The sequence below is a fragment of the Mastomys coucha genome, unplaced genomic scaffold, assembly GCF_008632895.1.
Source record: "Mastomys coucha isolate ucsf_1 unplaced genomic scaffold, UCSF_Mcou_1 pScaffold5, whole genome shotgun sequence".
In the NCBI taxonomy this organism is placed as follows: Eukaryota; Metazoa; Chordata; class Mammalia; order Rodentia; family Muridae; genus Mastomys; species Mastomys coucha.
In genome coordinates, this window is record NW_022196911.1 from 44324572 (window position 1) to 44332241 (window position 7670).

Below are 7670 nucleotides of genomic sequence, written 5' to 3' on the forward strand. Positions count from 1 at the left end.
GTTAATCTCCAGGTTCTCAATTAGCTGGGGCAGGATATTTATCTCAGGGCTCTCATGGTTCCCAACATATCATGTCTCAACTTTTTCACAGAGCAAGGTATCCATGACTAAGGAGCTTCATGTCATTTACTATAGGGCCTACATGGGGACCCTTAGCTTACCTCTCACCTTCCTGACTGTATTCTTTCAGCCAGTTCCATAACTACAATATTGTAGGTAAGCTGGGATGGAGGGAAGGGACTGTCTCCTGATTGTAAGATTGGACCAAGTTCTTCATTGATTAGCCAAGAATTGAAAGGCTTAACAAAGTAAGATGGTGGGTATAGCAGAGGAGAAACAGATTCAGAACACCATAGTGAAGCTCTGCTCTGTTGCCTGGGGTCCTTAGAAAGGTAGGAGCCAACCAGAGTTAGACCATTTCCTGTCTTTCTTGTCAGAATACAACCACTTTAAACTCAAGTATTATGTTTGGAAGGAGCTAAATTAATAATCTGCCCATTTATCCTTACTTCTAGGAATTTGTTCAAACAAGGACCTACCTCTCTTAGTTCCTGAAACAGCCATAGCGTCACTAGGGCAACGTGTGGGGGAAGCCAAAGCAGCAGGGTGGCACTGTTCTTAACTGCTGCTCAGCACCATGCCTCCAAATGGGCACTTTCCTCTCCAAACATAGGGTTTTGATTTTCTAACAAAAGGAATCTTAGCATACATGACATTACCACATTTGCATTTACATAGTGACTCACTTTCTTGTGAAAATACACATATCTTTTTGCATTCTTTCTAAGGGCTTCCTAGTAACTCAATTGTTAGTTACAGTCACAATGTGGTTGATTTAACCAGCCTTCTCATTGGGGCCTTCAATATTGTGTAGGAAATCAATAGTTACATTAGCCCCTACTCACTGCTTCTGGAAATAACAGTCGACATGTTTACATTATCATCCTTACTTTACTATCCTGTCCCAGTGGGTTTGTGTCACAACACTGAAGTCTTTCCAAGGCAGCCTGGCCCTTAGCTCAGTTTATATTCTCATGGAAAGAAACATGTCTGTTCACATAGAGTTTGATTACTAATTCTAGTTGGCGGTTGCAATAAATTGCCACAGTCTGTGACCTAAAACATCCTAATTTAGTATCGTAGAGTTCTGGAGATGCTACATTGCAAACAAGTCTCAGTGAATTGTGGATGCCATAGACTTTGGAGGAAAAGCCAACCCTGGTGCCCAGATAGCCTCATGAGGCACTTCAGCTGGCCCTCTGGACCACCCACCTGCTCACCTGTGAACTGCTACCTGAACGAGAGCAAGATGAATGCTTGTCTTGTTGAAGCCAGTGGATCAGCCCATAAAATCATGCCCCCTTTAGGTTTTTGTTTCCAGTTTTTAACAACCCAGAAAGGTTATATAATCCAAATGAGTTGAATAGACAGAAGGGGAATACAAACACCGTATAATCTTTTGCATGAGCAAGAAGTGAACATTTGGGTACATTTAAGTTGCTAAGGTTTGGGAATTATTCGTTACTCACACTTGTATATCTTACCTCGGCTTATAAGACAGTCACCGACCTCCATACTAGTCAGAAGAGGCTGGGTTGCTATAATAAAGAACAGCACAATGTATTAAAGGTAGAGTGGCCAACATAATTCATTATACGAGTTGTTTCAATGATTATTTTCAAGTGTCTCTGGCTGGGTGATAAGTTATATGGATGTTTATTTAAAGAGACAAGTACTTTGTATTACTCTTGCTCCATCTTCATGGTTCAGGCTAAGGATTCTTGCCTAGCATCTCCCTGCTTAATTCATAACCACTCTGCTCTGTCAGGGTACTGATGTCATTTGCATGACTGAGGTTGGGTTATTACAAGTTCAAGTTCTCATCAATGACTCTTGATGTTTTTAGTCTTATAACTTACTTCTAGGGCATAAGCATGAAACCAAGGACCTGAGTTTTGGGGGTTTGTTTGTTTGTTTTGGTTTTTTTTGCTTGAGCTTATATACGTTTACATGCAGGTAGATGTGAGACTCCCGAGATCCTGGGAACCTTTCCCTATTACTCTGCAGCCACATCTTGTGAAATCCTAGTATACTGTCACACATAGGAAGTTAACATTGTTACATCCCAAAGACCTTGTACATTGTGTGTCCAGTTTTTCTTGTATTACTATAGACTTAGTTTTATACAACTTATTCAAGATTTGTCATTCAAGATACAAAACAGCCAAGTAAGGTTTTCTCATTGTCACTTCTCCAAGGCTAAGCATGACCCATGGCACAAAGACCCCTAGTGAATAGTTGCTGAATGAATTATGAATTAATGATGGTTCTAAGGCATTGTAAGTGAAATACAAAACTCCAGGAGCATGAATAAAGTACTTGTAACAGGCCAAAGGTAGGGTTGGCAGGGTAGCCATGCCATCAGTATCTGTGCTTAGTACCATGTCTCTAGCTGGTATGCAGGGGAAAGACAGGTCTTAGACCAGAAAGGACAAGAGGCAGTATATTACATTTTCCTACATTCTCTTAGCCAGAACATTTTTTTAAAGGTTTTATTTATTATTATATCTAAGTACACTGTAGCTGTCTTCAGACACACCAGAAGAGGGCATCAGATCTCATTACACATGGTTGTGAGCCACCATATGGTTGCTGGGATTTGAACTCAGGACCTCCAGAAGATCAGTCAGTGCTCTTAACCGCTGAGCCATCTCTCCAGTCCCCGCCAGAACTTAACTGTAAGTACACACCAAGCTTGAGAGAAGCTAAGGTACATTTGCCTGCAGTTCTTTCTCTCCTTGCCCTCTGCAAAATTCACCAAGATGGAGAATATTTGCTTACCTTGCTGATGTTGGGCTCTGGCCCATGGAACGTGAGCAGAAGTGATAGCAGGTCAGTTTTGAGCTAAGACCTTGATGTGATCCAAGGATTTTGTTTCTGCTTGCCACTGGCACTCCTGCCATCCTTCATGAGTTGAATCTCAGTTGGGTAGCCATTGGTGGAGACAATCAGAGGTAAATGAGACAACTCAAAATTGGTCCATAGCCTGGAGCAGTGCTGCTTCTGCTGACATGGGACTACTGAGTATCTTTTTTTTTTTTTTAAATAAGCCACTAAGATTTGGAGGCTGCTTTCCATGAGCTCAGCCTCTGATTACAAGGTTATTATACCTGGGAAGAATGAACATTTGTGAACTATAAGCACTAACAGCCATGAGGGAAGCTGCTCCCAACACAAACAGAAACAATTCTGGGAGAAGATCGTTTGGTGTTGAGAGCATAGATAGCCAGGCTGGTTTCATAACTGTAACAGCAGGCTTTCCATGTGTGATAGGGGAAGAATCCAGATTGGTCAGTCAAATGTTCACTGACAAAGCAGGAGTATATTTGCCTGGAGGAATCTTGGGGATTGAGGCCAGGTAAATGATAGAAAACCAGGTCAAAATAAAAAATTAACAAACCAGGTTGGGGAAGTTTACACATTGAATAAAACTGTAGTGCTAACATCAGAAGCCTGAAAGAAGTGCATTTAAGAATATTACTTAATCCATGTCTGTCACTAAGAGGCTGCACCATCAACTGAAATCTATCTCTAAAGAATAATTTCTCTAAAAAGCTTCACTGCCTCCAACTTCTGCAAACTGAATGAAGCTTTATATGAGAAATAACTCTCTGAACTACTTGCTGACTATTCTGCCAACAAGAATTTGTATGTGCAGAAATGACACTGATTTTTCCCCGCTACCTGGCTAACTTCCAGAGATAGGAAAGGTAAAAGAATCTTGAGAGGATAGCAATTTGGGTTTGAATATCCACTTTGAGGTACATAAGCTAGCCTTTGATCACATATTGGCTGCTAACACGACACTGGCTGAAGAAAAGAAGATGCTTAACACATTTCTTACAGGGGTATATCCTAACTTTGACCCACTTTTCCCATGGCATTTGCCTTATTACTTTTGACTATGAAAAGTTTTAAGCACTTAGGTGTCAACAGACTGGAATATAAATGCCTTCAACTTACATTCAATAATGCCAATATTTTACAAAATGTAAATTCTTTTTTTCTTCCATAAACACAAAGATATAAATATTTTTTGAGAATATATAGTAGAGAAAGCATAATGATTGCTCAAACCCTTCAGTATGAACCACCTGATAAAGGCAATCTTTTGCAGAATGATATACTACTATCACATCAAAGGAACTCAGCAATTATTCTATTAGTAACCACAACTAATACACAAGTCACTAAAAATTACATTTATCTGTGTGTGTGCATGGCACTTGTGCCATAGTGCATGTGAAGATGACAATCCAAAGAAGTCCGTTTTTTCCCAATGTGTAGGTTTCAGAAATCCAGCTTAGGTTCTCAGGCACGGTGGCAAGCTCCTCTACCCTCTGAGCCATCTTACCAGTCTCTCTAAGTCATTTTAAAATTTTTATAATGGTTTTCTAAAGATTTTAATGGAACATTCATCTATAATGCAACCAAGTTCTGAGGATTCCAGTTGGAGGTTAATCTGGAAAAATCTCCCCCCATAATTCTTCTATGTTTTTGACATATGGCACGGAAAAGAAGGCTGCATATTCCTGACTTATCTGTTGCTTTCCAGTGTTATGTCTAAGTAGTATCACCCTTCAAATGAAGTGTAAAGGTTTGATTAGATTCGGGTTTAGCAGGTTTTCCGAGAACATTTCATAGGCACCATGCCAGGAAGCCAATAATTTGGAACCTTCCACAAGGGATGTGTAATAATGATTGGGTTGGGAATGTAACTGCTATATTTTCTTGGAAAAGTGCCTTTGCCTAGAATCAGAGACTTGAACAGATAGTTTATATGCTAATACACTGTGAGTTGTACAGTCTTATGAAAGCAAGTGAAGGGGAAAAAGTTGAGGCAGGAAATAAAGAGGAGGTAAACTACAATGGAGTTCCCTGCCAGGCTCTCCTTGGCTTCACAGACAGCATGGCGTAAGAATAGACATCTTCAGAAGTCCTGTGTAGCAAAGTCTCCCCATGGAGTCTTCCCATGGAACAAAGGTTACATGTTTATGCACCAAGACTTCTAAACTATCTTACCATTTCAGGCAAACCACCGGGAAGTAGGACAAGTATGCTTTCTGTGCTACTGATCTTCTACTGGAGATCCCACCCTGGCAGGTGTGAAGACAGTCTTACCAAAGGCCTATCATTTCAAGAGATAAGATGAAGGCTGGTAATGAGCATCATGTTTATCCAGGAATCGGGACCTTTCTTTTCTCCCAGCCCTCCCTGCTGGCCTGTTTCCCTGCACTTTGTATTTTAATTCTCCTCCTGCCGCTATAACTGTTCTAGTTTGCTTTTCTTGCTGTGATAAACACCATAACCAACAGAAACTTGGAAAGGGTTCGTTTCAGCTTACAGTGGTAATCTATCATGAAAGGGAACTCTAGGCAGAAACGGAAACAGAAGGCGAGGAGACACACTACTTACTGACTTGCTCAGTTTGCTTTTCAATACAACCCAGAACCAACTGCTGGGGGTGGGGGTACCACCCCAGTGGGCTGGGTCCTCCTACATCAATCACTAATCAAGGAAATGCCCACAGGCTTGTCTACAGGCCAACTTGATAGGGGCATTCTCACAATTGAGGTTTCTTCTTCCCAGATGATGCTAGGTTGTGTCAAGTTGACACAAACTTAACTAACAAGAATTACCATGTGGTAATTTTGGGAAAACTAAGGCAAGGAATGATCAGATATTTTTGTTTGTTTGATTCCAGGAAGATTTTTGATCCCATTCCAGGCTACAGCTAGTGCAGTCTTTCAGGGAACATCTACCAGTCTACAGTTCTATATATAATTGTGAGAGGCAGCATACTGGTTTACAGTCACATATAGAACTTTGGAGCAGAGTCTGAGCAAGTCCTAACATTGGAGTTCTGGTAAGTTGCAGAAATTATGTTTCCTCATCTGTCAATCACAAAGTTGTTTTATGCTTAGATTTATTTTTAGATTTAGTATTTTCTCTAACTGATCATTTCTTTTAGAATTAACATGTTCTTTACCTGAGCTTTCATTTCTCCTAACTTCTCATTTGCTTTTAGGATTAACTTTTTTTTTTTTTCAAGACAGGGTTTCTCTGTGTAGCCTTGGCTGTCCTGGAACTCACTCTGTAGACCAGGCTGGCCCTGAACTCAGAAATCCACCTGCCTCTGCCTCTGGGATCAAAGGTGTGCGCCATCACTGCCCAGCTAACATTTTCTTTAACTAAGCTTCCATTTCTTCTAACTTCTTGCCATGACCTGAAATTCTCTCTTCCATGTCTTTTAATTTGTTGCTGAGGCTTACTTCTGAGGTTTTTGTTTGGCTTTTTAAGTTTTTCATATTCATTTTTACTTCAGTTTGGAATTTCTGCAGTGATTCGATTTCTCTTTTGAATTCTACTTTCCTGTCTTGAGATTTTTATTTTCATCATCTCATTCTTTAGGTTTTTACAGGCTTTAAAACATTTAAATGTATTCTCTTTATGGCCCTTAACATATTTATAGTAACTACTTTTGAAGTCCTGTGCTTCAGCTAAACTGCTTTTCTCAGGGCCTACTGCAATAGGCTGCTAGCCTCTGGAGAAGCATACTGTCTTGGCCATTCATACTTGTATAGTTATTATTAATTACTATTATTGTGTACTGTAATCTAGGCATCTGGAGTTGTTTGAGTGTTTTCTGGTATTATCTTTGTTGGGCTGGTGGTCTTTTTTTTTTTTTTTTAATTTTTTGTTTTGTTCTTCTTGCTGCTGTCCATACTGGATCCTAGCTAAGCAGAGTTTTTCTGTGGGTCAGCCTGGTGTCACAAATGAATGGAGCTAAGCTAGAAGGCTTAAAGGAGCAGCAAGAAGGAACTAGGAGGACCCTGGGTTTGCACCAAGAATCAGAGTCCCCAGAGAATGGAGTTTGGGTGGGAGGAGCTCCTGCTAAGACCAAGTCTAGAAAAACTGAAATAGAGGCCAGGAAGGATAATGAAGGTCACTTTCCTGAGTCCCACTGTACATGGGGGTATTCCTGGTAGAGCAGCTCTACAGGTCAACAGGTGTTGCAAAAGAATGGATGGGCTAGAAGAGCAATCCTAAGAGTTGTGGGAATCTAGTGAATTAGAAATTAATGTGTGTACAGCCTATCAGGACTTTCTGAAAGGCTGAGAATTATAGATTACTTACGTCACACAAGTCTAAGTTAGAAGGCCACTTAAAGACCTAGGAATGTGAAGAAAGTTGTCCCTAAGGAAGAAATGGTAAAATTATAAAACATAAGTATAAAATGATACTAGGGAGGCAGAAAAGCAATAGTCCCTTACACTCTGGACAGGGTTAGAAGATAGTGTCATTCTTTTGGATATGGAACACAGAGGCAAAGGAGGTTTTGGTAGGGAAAATTTCTGTTTTTAGTGTGGTGTACTGGAGACAGTAGCTAGAATACCTTCCATTGAGTCTGGATTTCAGTAGAGACATCTGGGCTGGAGATACATATGTGAGGTATTCAACATACATGTGATAATTGAAGTTATGAACACATAATCTCACTAAAATGAAGTGCACAGAGTAGCCATATCAGTGGACATAAGGTAAATAGCAGCTGTTTGCTTGGGCCTACCATCAAAGGGAAATGGCAAGTTACTGCTTAGTGGGCACAG

General features: G+C 40.4%; 1 long non-coding RNA gene across 1 annotated transcript in view; it reads right to left on the reverse strand.

Annotated features, from left to right (window-relative positions):
* Positions 1–5508, reverse strand: part of LOC116077262 — a 10340-nt gene extending 4832 nt beyond the window's left edge. The window contains exons 1-2 of the long non-coding RNA XR_004113197.1: positions 2842–5508; positions 1545–1598 (exon numbers count right to left, since the gene is read on the reverse strand). This is a non-coding gene — a long non-coding RNA (uncharacterized LOC116077262). The remainder of the gene's footprint in view (positions 1–1544; positions 1599–2841) is intronic.
* Between the last annotated feature and the right edge of the window lie 2162 nt (positions 5509–7670).